The sequence below is a fragment of the Ictidomys tridecemlineatus genome, chromosome 14, assembly GCF_052094955.1.
Source record: "Ictidomys tridecemlineatus isolate mIctTri1 chromosome 14, mIctTri1.hap1, whole genome shotgun sequence".
Taxonomy (NCBI): Eukaryota; Metazoa; Chordata; class Mammalia; order Rodentia; family Sciuridae; genus Ictidomys; species Ictidomys tridecemlineatus.
This window is the reverse complement of record NC_135490.1, coordinates 7,036,863-7,055,130: the sequence shown is the minus strand read 5'-3', so window position 1 is coordinate 7,055,130 and position 18,268 is coordinate 7,036,863. Positions and strand designations below refer to the sequence as shown.

General features: G+C 49.7%; 1 protein-coding gene across 6 annotated transcripts in view; it reads left to right on the top strand.

Moving 5' to 3' along the window:
- Msra (methionine sulfoxide reductase A) overlaps positions 1 to 18,268 on the top strand; it is a 326,527-nt gene that overhangs the window by 84,363 nt on the left and 223,896 nt on the right. Inside the window, exon 1 of one of the 6 annotated variants that reach the window (XM_078030800.1) lies at positions 7,506 to 7,510. The exons of the other annotated variants lie outside the window; for them this stretch is intronic. The gene's annotated coding sequence lies outside the window, so the exon portion shown is untranslated. Of the gene's footprint in view, positions 1 to 7,505; positions 7,511 to 18,268 lie in introns of those variants that run through there. 6 annotated transcript variants of the gene reach the window in all.

Below are 18,268 nucleotides of genomic sequence, written 5' to 3'. Positions count from 1 at the left end.
TATGGTATGATGACCAAGGGATGGCTGAAGAAACACTGGCTTTTTTTTGGTCGGCTCATGTTGGTGGGGATAGAATGAGTCTGAACTCCCGGTGTCTGTTTGGGAGAGAGTGAGCGAGTGGGTTGGTGCAAACCAGGACTTTCACGGCGGCAGAAGAGGGATGTGCACGTGGAAAGGGCTTGTGAGGAGGGATCGCGTCCTGGGTTTGAGTTAAAGTATCAGCAGGAACTCATGTGCAAACGCGCACACACACTCGTGCACACTCACACACATGTACACATGCACAGTTACTAACATGCAACACATACTCTCACACACGCAAACTTTCACACATGCACATACTTGTGCACACTCCCACTTGTGAACACTTACATCACACACACTCACATACAGTTACACACCTAATCACACACATGCACACTCTCACACTCACACTCACACACATGCACACTCACTCGTGCACACACTCACACACTCGTCCTGGCAGCCGGGCAGCCATGTCATCCTGGGAGCTGTGAGCGCCCCAGTGCCCAGTCCTGGGATTGGTTTTCCATTCTCCACTAGAAGCCTCCTGCGAGTGCGACTGAGATGGTGGATGTGCAGGGAGACGGGGTGAGCTCAGGCTGATAGTGCCAACTGCTGTTGTGCCTGACGTAAAGAAGGGCCGGGAGACAGGGAGCCGTGTCCAGGGCCAGTGCAGACCCCTGCCTACTTTTGCCACTCGATGATGTTTGTTTCTTGTGGTGTCGGGTTTGAACCTGGAGCCTCACACCTGCTAGGCCACACTCTACCACTGAGCTGCACCCGTCTCCTAAGCCCACTTTTGGTAAAAGGAAAGCAGGTGTGTGTGTGTGTGTGTGTGTGTGTGTGTGTGTGTGTGTGTGTGTAAGAGAGGGAAAGAGAGAGAGAGAGAGAGAGAGAGAGAGAGAGAGAGAGAGAGAGAGCAAACTCTAAACCTGCAGGTGTTTGCTCTAGAAGGTGACTTGCCATCTGTCAAAACGCCTTCATTCATTAATAGATGTTTATTGAGCACCTATTGTCCTCCAGGTGCTGTTGTAGGCACTGGAGGTCCAGCAGGGAATTACAGGTAAAAAGTGTGCCATCATGGATTTCAAGTTTAAGTAAGGGGAGTGGAGTGTCAGACTATAAATATTAAGTGTATTGTGTATTATGTCAGAAGGTTCTAAGAGAAGGAAAACCTGAAACCCTAAATGGAGTGGGTGGTGGTGCTGCTGTTTTAAATCGGATGACAGATGAGGATGGTTCATTCCAGCAGAGCCTTGAAAGTGGTGAGGGAGAACGCCATATGGGGATGTGGGGGATGAGGGAGAGCTTGTCTAAGCAAGGGGAATGTCAGTGCAAAGGTCCTGAGGCAGGGCTGGGTCCAAGAATTTCAGGGAATAGCCAGGTGGGTACAGCAGGGGAGAGGAAGGTGGAGTAGGAGAGGATGAGTTCAGAGAGGAGGCTTAAGGCACTGGGGGGGAGGGGTCCAGTGCCCCATTATGTTGGGAATCACAGGTCGTCATGTGGATGGTCATCTACCCCATTCTGAGACAGTTTCCTGGAGGGTTTGACCAAAGGAGTGACGTGATAAGATTCAGCAGCCCTAAGTGTTCCTCTGGCGTCCTGTGCAGAGTGCAGTGGCCTGGAGTCGGGGGAGCAGCTGGGAGACAGGCACAGATCTGGGGAGAGGAGCCTCTCGTGGGAGCTGGGGGTTCTGAAGGTGCCGAGGACGGCTCTCCTGACGGGGTGCCTGGCTGCGAGACCCCAGAGGGGAGTCAGGGAGGGCCCCTCGTTGCCACCTGACTGCGGAGGGCGTTGTGAGCCAGCCTGGGTGTGGCCGGGGCAGTGGGGCCACTCTGGCGAGTGGAGCTTGAGGTGTGTGCCAGCTGCGGGGACGGAGTGGTGGGCCGCGGTGGGGCTGCTGGGGTCTGGATGTGCCCCCCTAAAGCTCACGTGCCAGGCGATGCCAGAGGGTTCGCAGGGAACGCCTGGGTCGGATCCTGGACCCGAGCGGCGAGTGGGCCACCTGGTGGGGTGGGTGGGTGGGGCCCAGGTGGGCTCTGGGGTACGTTTTCTATCTGGAGAGTGGCATCTGCTTCCTGATGCCACGCGAGCCCTGCCCTCCGCACCCTTCGCCCACGTGGCCCTGCCTCCCTGGAGCCCCGAGGGCAGAGCCGCTGTCGTGGACGGAGGCCTCTGGAACCACGAGCCCGCGACAGGCTGGTCCTCCTCTGTGGTTGTCGCAGCGGCAGCAAAGCTGACTGACACAGGGCTAAGGGACCCCCGAGCTGCTGTGTCCCACCCCTTGGCCACTGCGTGTGCTGTCCCCTCCTGGGCTGGGCTTCTTACAGGAAAAGGGAGAGAGGAGGACAAGCCAGCTCTCTGCCCCTCGGCCTTGCCCCAAGTCAAGGACAGTGTCGGGCTGGGGGAGTTGACCCTGGTCCTTTCCAGGCTGCAGATGCCAGGCTGGGGAGGGGACTCCGAATCCCCGTCCCGGGGTGGGGGACGCACTCCTGTTTCTGGAGAGTGCGATGCCCTGTGGGTTCTAGTAGAGTGCTGCTCTGTACTCGGTGTGGCCGACAGCGACAGAGAGCTGAGAGCTGCAGGCCCTCAGAGCAGTGGAGCTTGTCAGGACCTCGTCTCTGTCAGCGCACTTCAGAGTCCTTATTTCCAACAAAAATCTTATTAATGTGCTGTTTGGACTTAAAAGATGAGAGGGGCACAAGGTCATGGACATCTAGCCAGCTTAGTGGTTCCCACGGGACCGACCGATCTCCCTCCCTTCCTTCCTTCCTTCCTTCCTTCCTTCCTTCCTTCCTTCCTTCCTTCCTTCCTTCCTTCCTTCCTTCCTTCCTTCCTTCCTTCCTTCCTTCCTTCCTTCCTTCCTTCCTTCCTTCCTTCCTAGGATACAGTCCTAGTTTTGGAATGTTAATTGTTTGGTTTGGCATATAAACATTGTACAGATTATAGGGCACAGCGTGACGTTGCAGTACATGTATGTATTATGTAATGACCAAATCAGGGTGGCTTGTGTGTCTGAACCTCAAACATGCATTGTTGTTGTTGTTGTTGTTTTTTTGATAGGACATCTATTCTAAAGTGTAGAACACATTATTATCACTATAGTCAGGTGGTGTGTAGGAGAACCCCTGCACTACACTCTTCCCCTCTAACTGTACCTTTTTACCTGTTTTCCGACCTCTTCCCCTGCTGGCCCTGTACCCACATCTGCTCCAGCCTCTGCTAACCTCCATTCTGCTCCCTGCTTCTGGAAGGTGGGCCGTAGATTCCACACACTGAATCGCAAGGTACTTGTCCTTCTGAGCCCAGCTCATTTCACTTAGTGTGAGGTCCTCCAGCTCCATTCATGTTGTGGCAAATGACAGGAGTTCATCTTTTTATGGCAGCATAGTATTCCATTGTGCGTGTGCACCATGTTCTGTTGTCTGTCCATCAGCTGATGCCCACAGATTGATTGCATATCTTGGCTAGTGTGAATCTTGCTGCACTAGACACAGGAGTTCAGGTATCTCTTCAGTCTATGGATCTCATTTCCTTTGAGGATATGCCAGGAGTGGGGTCATGGAGAAGTTTTATGTTTAACTTTTGAGGACCCCCATGGTGGTTTCCACAGTGGCTGTCCACCCTTCCCACCCACAGTGTGTGAGGCTCCTTCTCTCCATCTCCTCCCTAGTGCTTGTTATCTTTTGTCTTGTTGATGAAAGCCCTTCCAAAGGGAGCGAGGTGATATCTCGCTGTGGTTTTGGTTTGCATTTCCCTGATAATCAGTGATGTTGAGCATTTAAAGATGTGTCTGTGGGCCACTTGTGTGTCTCCTTTTGGGAAATGTCTATTTAGGTCTTTTGCTCATTTTAAAATCAGATTTTCTTTTTCTTTCTTCCTCTTCCTCCTCTTCCTCCTCCTCCTCCTTCTCCCCTTCCCTCCCCCTCCTTTTTTGCTCTGGGGTGTCTGCATTCCTGATGGGATCTGGAATAACCCCATAGATTCACGGCTTTCTGACACTTTCCACGGGTTGCAGTGGTCCTTTGCTCTGTGGATTGTTTTCTCTGCTGTGCAGCAGCTTTTCAGCTTGATAGAGCCCCATTTGTCTGTTCTTGCCGGTGCTTGATTTTTCATGGCATGAGTAGGAGTGTCACTCTCCTGCACGTGGATATCCAGTTTTCCCAGCTCCAAGTTCCCCAGAGTGCATTCCTCCACCTGCAGTTGCTGCAGGTCCTGGGACTTAGTCAGGTTCTCAGTTCCCTTCTCTGCTCTGCGAGTCTGCCCTAGTCGCTGTGACTTTGCAGGGTATTTGAGGTCTGACATGGTGCCCCCAGCTTCATTCCTTTTGCTCAAAATTGCTTTGTCTCTTCAGGGTCTTCAGTGATTTCTTGTGAATTTTAAGATTATTTTTCCCATTTCTGTGGAGAATGTCATGTGCACTGAATGTGTAGTTTGCTTTGGGATATTTTACCAATATTAATAAAATTTATGGACATTTTCGTGATATTCTTTTAATCCATGAACATGGGATTTATTTACATTTATTTGTGTTACCTCCATTGGTAAATTCCTTTCATCAGTTATTTATTATTTTCTTTGCAGAGATCTTTCAGCTCCTTGGATAAATTTATTCCTAGGTATTTGGTTATTTTTTGGTAGCTATTTTAAATGGGATTGCTTCCTTGATTATGTTTTTTTCAGGTAATTCACCACTGATTTGTAGAAATGCTACTGGTTTTCTGTGTTGGCTTTGTATCCTGAAGCTTTACTTAATTCATTTATTAATTCAACCATTTTTTCCAGGGAGTCTTCAAGGTTTTCTATATATGTGACCATGTCATCTGCAAAGAGGGACAGTTTGACGCATTCCTTTCTGATTTGAATGCCTTTCTTTTTAATTTGGTGCACAATAATTGCACAGACTGATGGGTTTCATTGTGACATATCCTTGCATGCATGTACATAATTTGATGTATGTACATCAGATTGTAATAATCCCCCTCTGCCCTCATGATTTCCCCCGCCCCCTTTCCCCCTCTATGAGAGAAACACTTGATACTTATCTTTCTGATTCTGGCTTATTTCCCTTAACGTGATACTCTCCAGTTCCACTATTTTCTTGCAAATGGCATAATCTTGTTCTTATGTATGGCTGAGTAAAACTCTATTTTATATATATATACATACCACATTTTCTTTATCTACTGATGGACACCTAGGCGGATTCCATAATTTGGTAATTGTGAATTGTGCTCTAAGAAACATGGGTATGCGTGCATCTCTAAAATATGCTGACTTTTATTGTTTTAGATAAATACTGAAAAGTGGTATAGCTTGCTGGGTCATGGGATACTTCTGTTTTTAATTTTTTTGGATGAAGCTCCATCCTCAAAAAAAGAAACAAAGGATGTCCTTTATTTGTTTCTCTTACCTAATTGCTCTGGCCAGGATCTCCAGTACTATGTTGAATAAAGTAGTGAAGGTGCATCCTTGTCTTGTAGGATATTAATTCTTAATGGACTTTCACTGTTAAATATGGAAGAAGATGTATAAAGTTTCCCTTGGTTTCCCCAGGAAGGTAACTTGATAACTCACAATCTTTTAAGCCTTAGAAAAGTTGTCAGTATAATTCTTGGCAGGGTGAGGAGATCAAGTGCTTTTCTTCTTCTCTTTCTTTGTTGCTTTGTCGGTTGAAAATGTGCTAAGAAGTTCTTTCAGAATTCTCCTTGGACCACAGCTTTGTTACAGTGCAAGTGGGATAAAAATAATATCAAACAAACCCAACAGGTGATTAGGAACATAGTCAGGATGAATCAATAGCTCATTCTTAAAATGATTTTATTTTTCCACTTCACAGATTTTGCAGGGGGTCCTATTTAGCTCAAACTCTAGGCAACTTTTTTCTTCTATAGCATTCGTCAGGCTAGGCAAATAGATTTGATTTTTTAAAAAATGTGAATCCAAGATGTCACTTGAATTCCAAATAAACAAATTTATAAATTCATTTATGTTCTGAAATAAATGGAAGTAATTAGGACTGCATTAGTGCAGCATTAATTAACATTGCTAATTCTTTGTATGTAATTATGCCAAATAATAATCACCCTAATAAAATGTAAATATCAAATGAATAAGAGATCAGCTCCCCCTTCTCTTTTTAAGCCAAGTATTAGGGTATCAGATGAGGAACCTGCGCTAGCCTCCAGCTCCCAGGCACCCTGTTTCTAAATACGGCCTGCGTGGATTCTAATGAAAACACCAACTCTGCCGCATAAATCTCTTTTGCTGCCTGGTTCAATGAGGGGCAGCCAGCGAGCCGATGACTCCATTCCTCGGAGCATTGCTGAGAATATTTATATAATTAAATATCATCTGTTTCCCCATTTAATTCCCGGCGGAGTCCCCCCCGGCTGTTTTTGCTGTTTCCTTGGGCAGGAATGGCCCCATAAAGTTGCCGCGGTGCTGATGGATCATCTTCATTAGGTGCTTGGGTGATGAGTCCCCCAGTAATGCTCACTTTGATTTATCACCTACAAACCCCAGACCTTTCACGGAAGCCCTAAGTAGGGCAGGTTTTATGCAGCTTTTAACTGTTTTGTTTGAAAAAGAGAAAAAACTGAAGTTGTTTTTCAGGAAATGATTTCGGGAAATACTTTGGTTTCCTACCAGAACCTCCTTTTGCACCATGTCAGTTAACTAGTGACAATGGGAGTTCTTTTGGATAAGATGAGAGAGTGTGTCCCCAAGGAGCTCTGGGGCCCGGGCTGCTCGTGGAGGCACAGATGAAGCTGGGCACACCCACTTCCTCAGTGCTGGGGAAGGGAAGCCAGAGAGCGGACTGTGCCTTTTGAAAGATCCTTCCAACAAGAATCGGAGGAGCGTAGACTTTGGAGCTGAGGGACCTGTGTGTGCACCCCGGCCCTGTCCCTGTAGCTGGGGATCTGGCTGTCCACTCTTGGCCTCAGGTTCTCCATCTTTGAAATGGGAGCACACCACTAATTTTGCCTGATAGTTACCGGGTGACCAGGAGGATTGAACAGGAGGAACACACTGTGAGTGCCTCAGAGGGCCCAGTGTCCCCACGCCTCCCCTCCCTTCCTGCCTGAGACTCTGTGAGGCCCGGCACTTGGGACCTTGATGCAGGTCTTAGAACCCTGATGTAAGGGCATAAGAATAAACCAAGTGGCAGAGTTTGGTTGGGGAGAGAAGGTCTGTGGTGGGACACTGCCCAGTCATTCCTGAGCTCTGACCCCGGCTTCTATTTTTTTTTTATTTTGGGTAGGGTCCTGGAGAATTGAGGCCTGGGGTGGTGAGTGCGTCCTGCTTTAGGGTATCTAACAGCCACTGAGTGCCGCCGCGCTTCTCCTTTAGTACAGTACCTGAGTTCTGTGGGGCCACCTGCTGACGTGGGAATGGGGTAGTGGTGGGACTGGCAACTGCCAGTGGTCAGCTACACGGTGGGTCAGGGGACCTCGTCCCACTGTGGCCAAGGGAAGCCGGTAGCTCTGATGGTGAGCCCAAAGAATCAGGTACAACGGAAGGCAGCTGGAGAGGGCAGTTTTCTTCTTATGGCCCCCCCGGGCGCGAATCTCCTCGTGAGGTTGGAAGACTTGGTGCATCATCTCTTCCCAGCCCTGCTGCGGGTTGCTCCAGGGAGAGTCACTTTCTCTTGCTGGTGCCATTCGCTGGTGCCCACATTCCCAGTAATTCCATGGCTGTGCCCTGCCCTTCCATGCCCAGGGACCTGGGGAGAGCCAAAGGATGGAAGGCCAGGGCCTGGGGCGGAGTCTGGCAGCCTTCTCAGACTGCCACTCGGCCTGAATGGCAGTGGTGCAGGAGCAGGACCATCTCCAGAGAGGCTGGCTGAGCCCCAGCTGAGCTGCGTGACAGTGACAGCAGCTCGTATTCTCGACAGATTTTGATGGGCTGGGTGTTGTGCTGAGCCCTTGATATGTGCCTCATTGAATTCTCACAATTTTCCAAAAGGTAGGACTGATAACCATTTGCAGCTGGGGAGACTAAGGCTTAAGTGTTAAGGGTTTAAGTGGCTGGCCCAAGGTCACACAGGTCGTAGGTAGGGGAGCTGGCTGGAGTCTTCTCACAGCCATGACAGAGTAGTGGATGCCATAACATCGTGGCACCCGCTGTACCCGCCAGGTTACATGATGCACTCTTTGCCCGATGGCTAGTGGTGTTTGGAGGTGAGGCTTTGGGTGATGACTAGGTTGGGAAGGAATCCAGAGATCCTCTCAAGCTCTCTGTGCCATGTGATGACACAAGAGGTTGGCTATCTAGGACCAGAAGAGGCTCTCAGTAGCCCCTGAACCCGACGGCACCCTGACGATAGGCTTCCAGTCTTCAGAACTATCAAAAATAAATTTCTGTTGTTGCCAGCCACCCAGTAGTCTGTTATGCCAACCTGAGTGGACAAGAAAGTGTCTTAGGATTGGAGACCCTGTGCTCAGAACCTAGGGGACCTTGCCTCTGTCACCCACCTCCATCCTTGTCTCGGCCTCTCTTCAAAAGAGTACCCAGCCTTCAGGGAGGCTGTGAGGAGGCCAGGAGGCCAGGTGTGTGAGCTGCCCTGTGGACCATATGCCACTGCAACTGCGTACCCCATTTCAAACGCCACGAGGCTGGCGATCATCCAAAATTCAGGTGGCTTTCCTGATATTGACCTTTGTGAAGTTGTAGAGGTTTCCTGTTTCAGTGCCATGCTATAGAATCAGATGAAGCAGCACATATCTGGAAGTTGGAGGATTAGGTGTGAAATCACCACGGCGCTGGGTGGAAACAAGATTCTGTTGCATGAAGCCGACATCTGAGATCAAGGGCACAACTTCATCACTAGAAAGAGGTACGAGGAAAGATAATGCAGGAGCCAGAGGAGTATCAAGGGGAAAGGCCGGCCTTGGCAAGTGCCTCAGAGGGACATAGACCCTGTCCAGAAGGACACTGCTGCTGGGGTGGCAGCAAGTGGCCCATCAGGACAAGAGGCAGGTGGGAGGACCACAGGGACCAGGATGGCACCCTCCCCATCTGCCTGTGGCTGTGGAGCTGCCGCCAGTCTGCAGCTGAGCACTGCAGGTGTGTTGAAGAGCTGGCCTTTCTGCACGCCGCCTTCTGCATCCACAGGGAGGCTGATGCCCGCGGGCCACCTGGGAACTATGAAAGGAACCATTCTCTCTGGCTTTTCTCGTACTGAATTCTTTAGGTCCTTCTCCTAATGTCCACCCCACCATTCTCCTCTTAAGAAATCCTGTATTTCTTCTTAAAACCACACACTCACTGAAGCTATTTTGTGAGAATAGTGCTTTTAACCGGACAAAAGAGAAGAGTGAGACTGGGGCGTGAGCAGGTGTCTTCCTCACTGGTCCCCACCTGCTGTCATTCACAGTTTAATGGAGTCGGGTCCTCTTCTGCCTTGTGTCTTGATCAGGATGATCCTGCTCACTCACTTCTAGGTCTCCCTAGGTGGAGAAGCCCTCCACGGGCTGGGTGTAGCTGGGCCGCGTGTGTCCTCTCCCTCAGCTGCTGGTTGGTGTTCTCTACACCCTGCTGTTCAGGAAGACCAGAGGCAGCCACTCCAGCTTCTTGAGGTTTTTTGAAGTTTTGGTACAATACTGGTCTTAACCTCTCTGCTCGTCTCTAGGACTCCCCCAAAGGCCAATGGACAATTCTGTATTAAATAAGCAACCCAATATGATAGTGCTTGGGGAAACTCTTGGGTTTACAGACTCGTCCCTAACTCCTAATAGAACTTTTATTTGTGCAGTTAATAATGCAGTATGTATGAAAGCAGAGGACAATGCCTGGGACATGGAAGGACTTTAAAAAACAGTAGCTTTCCTCCCTCTAGGATAGTGACCCCCAGCCCAGGATGCACACAGAAACTACCCAAGAAACTGATAGCAATGCTAGGTCCCATCCTAGAGCAATGAAACCAGGATCTCAGGGGGTGAGATCTACGTGTTAGCATTTTAAAAATGCCTCCCAGGTAATTCTGGTGTGTAGCCAGGGTTGAGAAACTGGAGAAAAATGCATCTGGCCTTCTTTTTGGTGTATTCTTTTTGAGCTGCTGGCCTCTAATTAGGGTTAATATCATTACGGTATAATGCATTTGTTTGACATTGAACTTAATGAGAACTAACACTCCTCTCTCCAACAATATATCCGCTTTCTTGGACTTAAGCACCCCCACACACCCTTTTTTAAACTGGGTTTCCAATTAAAAACCCAAACTCACACAAGAATAGAAATTTTGAACTGTATTCAAATAAGATTTTATTTTATTTATTGAGTTTTTTTGGTGTGTGTCGGGGGGCAGTACTGGGATTTAACTCAGGGCCAGTTTACCACTGAGCCACATTCCTGGCCTTTTTATTTTTAATTTTAAGACAGAGTCTCACTAAATTGCCAAGGGTCTTGCTAAGTTGCTGAAGCTGTCTTAGCGTCCTAAGCTGCTGGAATTATAGGTATGCGCCATTGCACTCAGCATAAGTAAGATTTTTTGTCATGGTTTCCTGGCAAACCCAGCCAGAAGGGTAACCCCCTAGGAGGGGGGCAAGAGCAGGGTAGGTGTGGAAAGACGGTAGCCAGGGAGTTCAAACTAGGGTCATCTGTCCAGAAATGTGTGGCAGTTTGTGCTTGGTGGCCTTAGTCTCCTAATGATACTGTTCAAAGCTCTTTAGGCTGTCTCTATCTTCTCAGCCCCAAATTAAGTCATGTAGTCTTGAAAGTGAGACTGCCGCAGTCTGGCTGGGCACAAATCAAGCAGGAACAAACTTTATTTCCGAACTCACCCAAACGCCACCCACGCGGCCCTTCCTTGGAACACCACACACCAATCCGAGCTCCCTCCCCCGAACTTCACAACCAACGCGAACTTCCCAGGAATCCCCTGGAGAACTCCAAAGTAGCACCCCCCCCCCCAGGCGGACAGCAGAGGTCTATATACAATTGAATCAATCCAGCATCATCTTAATGGCTCGCCTCTCAACCATTACTTCCAGCAAAATGCCAGGCGTCATCCCCCCTCGGCTGTGGCCCTCAACATGAGACAGTGTATGTGAGGGTGCTGCCGAGCCTCCATCTCCTTCTCTGTGCCTTGGAGGTGCTGGGGGACCTCACTGCGTCACAGAGGTGTGGAATCATTGCTGACTTGTGCTAAACACCATTGTAAGTTAAAAATGAAGACACATAAAATAACCCTGAGGTAGGTTCCATTATCACCTGGCTTTCCTAGGAACCAAAGCATGGGGAAGCCACAGGACTCACCGGAGATCCCAGTGTTGTTCTTTGGAGTAGCTGGGGTCTGAAGGTATCACTGTGCTGCCTTACCTGGGGGGCGAGAAGGTGCCTCCGACGGTGTGGGCACAGGGTGGACCCTCAGGAAAGGAGGCACCTTGACTTGTAAAATCAGAGGTGTGTGAGTAGAGGCCATCTGTCTACTCAGAAGAGCCGAGATGGCCTCTCAGTTGGCCCTAGGTCACTCAGGGTGAGCGGGTAGGGTGGTGGGAAGGGTTGTGGTGGCAGCCTACTTTAGAAGTTTTGGAAAGTTTAGTTACACAAATTTCAGGGGAGAATGAGCCCAGAATGTTACTCATGAAACTGTCAAAGGGCAAAATCTATAGGAGGTGCATCTTCACATAGTGGTGTGTGTGGGTGTTGGTCTGCATGTGTGTACAGGAATTTGTGTGTATGTACGAGTGCAGATGTATGTGCTTGTATTGGAGAGTAACACGGCAAGAGCCCCTGCCTTATTCTTGAACTTGGCATTCTCGGGGCTGGGGTCTGCGCTTAATCCCCTGGTGCCCAGTCTAGGCATGCCTTCCATCATATGCCCAGGGCCTGATGAATTCTCCCCTGGGCTCTCACTGACACGATGGGTGTGCCCCTTCCCAGGGGTGTGTAAGCAGCTTTCTTGTTAGTAGTGTGGTCTTCCTGGCTCACATAGGTCAGGGGAGCTCAGACTTACCTCAAATCTCAATCCTGGATCAAGCCTAGCGTCATCTAGAACTGATTACCAGGTTGCTCCAATCTTACTGCCCCGCCCTGTGCTCCCCAGGATTGAGAAGCACCTGGCCATATCCACCCAGGCTGTAAGCAGAGCATGGGTAGTGTGAAGTCCCTTGCACTAGCTGGAGAAAGCCAGCCAGCCGGATACCTTACCCCAGGTGAGGCGTGCAAATTCCCTTGTCCCTCCCTCCCTCCTGTCTGTCCTTTTCCAGCGCTGCCCCTCCTCCCAGCCCCTCTCCCATGCCAGGAATTAAAATGTTTGTCTGGAAATAAGCATACTAGACAACACGCCTGGGCTCTGCTACAGCCGGGTGCGGTGTGAGCTTGAACCAGGAGATTGGTGTCCGCTGGCGCCAGAGACTGCCACGTCCATTCCTATTGTACTGAAAATCACGGGGAAACCAATCAGATGATGGTCCTGGGAACAAAATATTCAATGTACAATGTTATTAACATGTAAAAGACTTAGGGGCAAATCACTTTTAAGTATGACAAGGCCTCAAAATGTGTTTGGTCTGAGCACAGGGAAAAAGATTTTGGGGCGCTGTTTATCAGCAGCACCACGAGGGCGGCTTATTCCTTCCCTCTAAATCTGGCTGAATGTGCATGTGTGCACTGCATGATAATAACAGCCACGCGGCCAGGAGATTAGCTGAGCTTTTGCTCCAGTAATTCTAGCATGCAAATTCCAAGGACCAGGGAAGGCGGGGAGCTATGTGGCATCTTCTGCTCCCCTGTATCCCAACCTTTGTGCCTTGCCTTGGGCGTGCATCAGCAGCAGCAGACAGGGAACCTTCACAATGGCAAAAGCTGGGCAGTTGAGTCTTATGTGAATGCTGATCCACTTTCTCTTATTGTGAGGTAAATAGAAGAGTCCACACAACCCAAGGAATAATTACAGATTCCCATGCAACCCTTCACCCCACCCTGCCAAGGACAAGAAGAGTGCCAGGGCTCCAGGAGCCCCCTCACCAGGTACCCTGACATTAGTTAAGGAAACCGGGCATGCCACACAGGCACAAGGGTGCCACTCATGGAAACCCTGTTGAAAGATGTGGAAGTGGCCCTTAACCATTTCTGATCTTTATAAGGCTGTGGGGATCCTGCAGACTGTCTGGGTTAGAATTTCAGTTTTATACCTTATTAGCTTTGTAACTTTGGACAAGATCCTTCTGTTCCTTTTGTCTCGGTTTTCCTATCTGCAAAATGGTGATAATGTGTACCTACCTCAGAGGATTGTGTGAGCGTTAAATATGTCAATCCATGTAAAATGCTTCAAACGGTGTTGGGCGCATGCTTGTTAACTACTACCACCACTACTTTACTTATTACTACTAGAAATCTTGGTCCCATACATTTGCATTTTTTTTTTTTTTTATGTAGAATTCCCAGTCTGGAGATGACATCAACCAATATACATTTCTGTGTTGTCATGGTCCTCCACGTCACTGGGCTGATGGCTCTACCTGCCACTGGCCACATGTCATGTAACTAGCTGGTACTTCAGCGGGGATTTGAACCCACTCTTCTTCTCAGACCCTAACCCTGTGCCCACCACTTGAGCTCTAAGCTCACCAAGTCCAGCCTCCTGCCCAAGCAGAAATCCTTTCTTCCGTGCTCCTGAAAAGTGACAGTTAGGCTTTGCTGGAGTAAATCATAAGTTTGGACGACCAGGATGTTTTGAATATGCAGAGTGAGGTCTTGTTTCCTGTCACAGTGACACTGATGACCGCCAGCGATGAATTCAAGGTAGGAATATGTGTAAATTATTCGTTCTGGATCACTATGTGGTGTGGCCAGGTGTTGAGGAGTCGGTGACAGGAATGCCATGGAGTGCTGGGTCTGTGGCTGTGTCACCAGCATGTCCTTGCACTTCTGGATGACTCCAGCACACCAGCTGATGAAGTACCCATGGGCTGCTGGTGAGGCCCTCGCTGTTCGCAGCCTGCGCTGCCGCAGGGCCCAGTCCGCCTGGGCACGGGAGGCGCGGGAAGGGCTTGGAGCTGGGCTCGAGCTTTCTGACTTTGCCCACTTCTCAGTGCCTCCTCTTATTGCCACTTTATTTATTACTATTTTCATATTTTAGAGCTACTAACCTTGTTTTCTGTACGAAATTAACTCAAAAATGCATCCTAAACCTAAATCTGAAACACAAAGCCCTAAGTCTTCCTGAAGAAAACATTGGAGAAAAATCTTGGTGACCTTGAATGAGGCAAATAATTCTTAGCTAGGACACAAAAACCAGAAAATAAGAGAGAAATGATAGATTGTATTTTATAAGGTACAAAAAATGTGTTACTCAAAACATATTGTTGAGAAAAATGAAAAGATAAATTTCACACATATTTTGTTTGATGTCATTACAATGAGCTAGTAGATTTTTCCTAAAATTCATTTTCGTTTTCATGTTGACCTTGGTCTTCAGGATCTGTTAAACTCATTTACTTGTTCTGGTGACTTTTTTCTCTGGTCTTTGGTGTTTTCTATGTAGACTGTTGTATTCTGAATGTGTAGGTCCCCCAAATTCCTAGGTTGAAATCTTGACCCCCATTGCAATGGTATTAAGACACGGGGCTTTGGAATTAGTGCCCCTGTTAAAACCATAAAATAAACAAAAAAGCCAGAGCGCTCCGGAGTCCCTCCTGCCAGTGAGGATGTGGTGACAGGACGGCCCTCTGCAGGCCAGGAAGAGGCCCCCACCAGACCCCGGTCTGCTGCTGCCTCAGTCTCTCCATAGCCGAGAGATGTTGAGAAGCCACCCAGTGTGTGGCAGTTTGTCTGGCAGTCTGTGAGAGTTGATGGTCCTGCGCCTTCCTTTGCAACCTGCATGCATCTCCTCTCCCCTTATTGCCTTATTGTGCTGGTGGGACCTGCAGCGTGCAGCCGCACAGGGACGGTGAGAGTGTCTCCTGCCTGGTTCTCCATCTTGGGGGAGAGCCCTCCTTCCTGCAAGTGTGGGCTGCTTCTGAGTGCTGCTCGGGACAGGCATCCGTCCCCCAACTGACAGTACAAGTGAACACGCTCCCTCCCAGGTTTGCACGTGGACTGGGGGGCCCTGTGCTGCAGCTGGGGTCAAGGAAGGGAAGGGCAGCAGAGCTGCGGACATGTGCCCCTTCCTTGCCGTGCTGGGAGGGGTGACGGGCCAGAGCATGTTTAGCAGCCGAGCGAGCAGGTCAGGAACAGCCGAGTTAGAAGGAACCACCAGCTGCGAGTCCGTTTTTGTTGACTTATTTATTTTTCTAAAGTGCTTCGAAATCTCTGGCTCTCTGCTCTGGCCGTTGCCCTTTGTCTGTCTATGTTCGCGTCTCCCTCGACTCCCTGGCCCTGAAGAAACCAGGAAGCTGACATCTTAAGAGTTACCTCCATTTAAACCTCACTTTTTGAAAACAGAGCCTTAAGACAATGAGTAACTCTACGTTGCCTTGTACTCGTAATGGGATCTCCTAGCAAAATTCCACCCTCTAGCTGCTGGGAGAGAAAACAAGGGCCTTATATCTTTGTTGATAAGACATCAAGTAATGAACAAATTATTGTTAATGAATAAAATTGTAAGAAGAAATATACATTTTAATCTGTCAGTATTTGATTCCCCCAGTGACCACATTGCACACATTTGACAGCACAGGCGACCACAGCCAACCGTCGATATGGAATCACCAGTTAATTACATAGAGCTGATATTACTGGAAAAAGCTAAATCATCAACTCAACCATGTGAGAACACTTTGAAAATCATCTTTAAAATGTCTTTGCAATTTGTTTAGCTGGTAGTGGAATTTGTGCGAAGTATCAATCATTATGATGGCATTATAGTTCTGTTAACAACTACTTGAAATCAGGAAGTGTTCTGTCTATTGCTGAGATTTGCCAAAGCCTTTCTTGTGTAATGTTATGAGCTATTTACATGTCTCTTATCAGAGGAGATAACACAGTCTCTGAAGTCCAAAGTACCTGAAGTAGGATATAGAGGTAATGCCGCACCTCTTACAGTAATAGCAATAATCATATTAAGTTCAGATGAACACGCTCCCTGCCAGGCTTGCACATGGACTGGGGGGCCCTACGCTGAGTCTGGAGTCGGAGGAATGGAAGTTCAGCAGAGCCGTGGACATGTGCCTCCTCCTTGCTCTGCTGGGAGGGCTGACGGGGCCAAAGCAGTGGGACCTGGGGTGGGGTGGCTAGTGTGTGTCACCTGGTGGAGATGATGCTCCTGGGAAGGAGCTGGTGGACCCCAGAAAAACAAAGAAAGGCATTGAGGAGAGGAAAGAGCTGCCTGAGGTTGGAGGCGCTGTTTGGAAGGTGGAGCTCTGGGACTGATGTCGGTGGACTGTGACGTCCTGGATGGGGAGTCCAGCGGGATTAGTTGGGAGGCAGGGAGAGAGGATGAAGGAGGGGATGGAAACTGGCCGATGGCAAAGTATTAACTGAGGGACACAGATTAGGGTATGATTAGGAGCCCTCTGAAGTAGAGGAAGGACTTAAAAACTCAGGCTAAGGCAAAAGAAATAGGGCCCAAGTCTTGGCTGCAGAAAGAGCTGAGCGGCCAGAAGGGGAAGGAGGTAAGTCTAGAGCAGTGTGGGCCCTGGTGGCCCAGGGCCACCCCCTCTGGTGGGACCCTTCTTTCCTTTATTGGGCGTGAGGGCCTAGGTGCTGTGCTGCGGAGGCAGGCGAGAGTCCCGAGGTGGTTCTGTTGAGAAGGGGCCTGGCCAAATGAGCCACATCACACCCAGTGGGAGTGGGCACAGCCTCTGTGAAGAAAAGAGCTGACCCTGGGCGGGGTGTCTGCGGAGGTTGGAAAGTGAAGGGGAGCGAGGAAGGGGCAGAGCACCGAGGGGGAAAGAAAGTGGGTGAGAGAGCGCGCTTGCAGGACTTCTTTCTCGCAGCCAGCTCTCTCTCAGGGCCCTTTTCTGTTCAAAATCCACCCAGTACTCTCTTGCATTTTAAGTCTTAGCACCAGTGGTTAAATATGTGGTTTCAGCTTTTTAGAATGAAGGCGTTAAATGCCAGGCGCCTCTGAGCCAAGGCCCTCCTTGTCTGCTGGAGGCTTTGGTCCCTGCCAGGTGAGACTGACACCTGCAGCAGCAATGTCACACCCAGTCCTCGGAGCTCATCTCTGTGGTGAAGACTGGGGTGCAGACCAGAGGGGATGAGGGCCCAGGGTCAGGGTTGGCTTTGTGCTGCCCCAGGAAGGGTCGTGTTTTGGTGGGTGGGTTGCCCTGCCTACACCAGGCCAGGTCTCTCCCTCCAACCCCTGAACCTTGAAATACTCAGCTCCCTCTGGCTGGTTCTCAGCCTCGCTCACAAATCGGGGCTACAACTGCTCTCCAGGCATCTCCCTGACACCTCGAACGTATGCTGAGCCCTCCTTGGGCCACGTGCCCGGGAATCTTCCCGCTTGTCTCTTTTCTGGGCTTGGAGCCAGGCTTAGCTTCAAGATGCTGTCTTCCAAATCCTGCCTGGATTCGCTCAATCTGCAGCCCCTCTTTGTCACTGTTTTCTTGTCACTCTTGGTTTTTCCTGCAGTCATCTGTGTTCCTAGTCTGTCCCATCTCAGGCATTTGCATTTGAAAATGACTACATTTCCATTTAACTCGCACAAGGCAGCCTTTGTCTCTGTGGTAAGGAAACACACCTGGGCTGTGAGTCTGAGGAACAGGCCTGGTCCTCCCATGGCCTGTGGGCTGAGCTGACAGGGCTCACCATCCAACCAGGGTCCCCAGCCACTTGCTTATCTAAGAAAGATTTTGGGGAAGGAGCTGGCAGCAGCTTAGCTCTGCAGGTTACAAAAAGGCGTCTGGGTAGATGGTACTGGGTATGTTGGAGAAGGTGTCAGGAAGTGGAGGGGGAGCCTGTAGCCAGGGCGGGGAGGACAGGAGGGCCTTCGAGGGAAAAGCTCATGGTGGTATCTGGAAAAGAGAGAGCAGGGGGGTGAAGAGGTGGCAAGGGTGGACTCGGGCTGCAGGACAGCGGGGAGGCTGACTGGTCGCCATCAGTGTGCCTGGGGCTCACGCGGCCATGCCTCCCATGGCTCTTCCTTTTGGACCTTGCGGCACCACCAAGGCTCCCCTTTGCCCCCAGCAGCCCCTCTCCTGGTGTCCTTCAGCTTGCTCTCCTGCTCCTTAGAGCACTGTGAGCGCCCTGCACTCGGGGAGGACCTTCCCAGCCTGCCGTGGTGATTCTTGTCTGTTCTTTGACTTCCTTCCTTCCTTATTAATTTCTGCTCCACAGTTTAACATGGAACGTG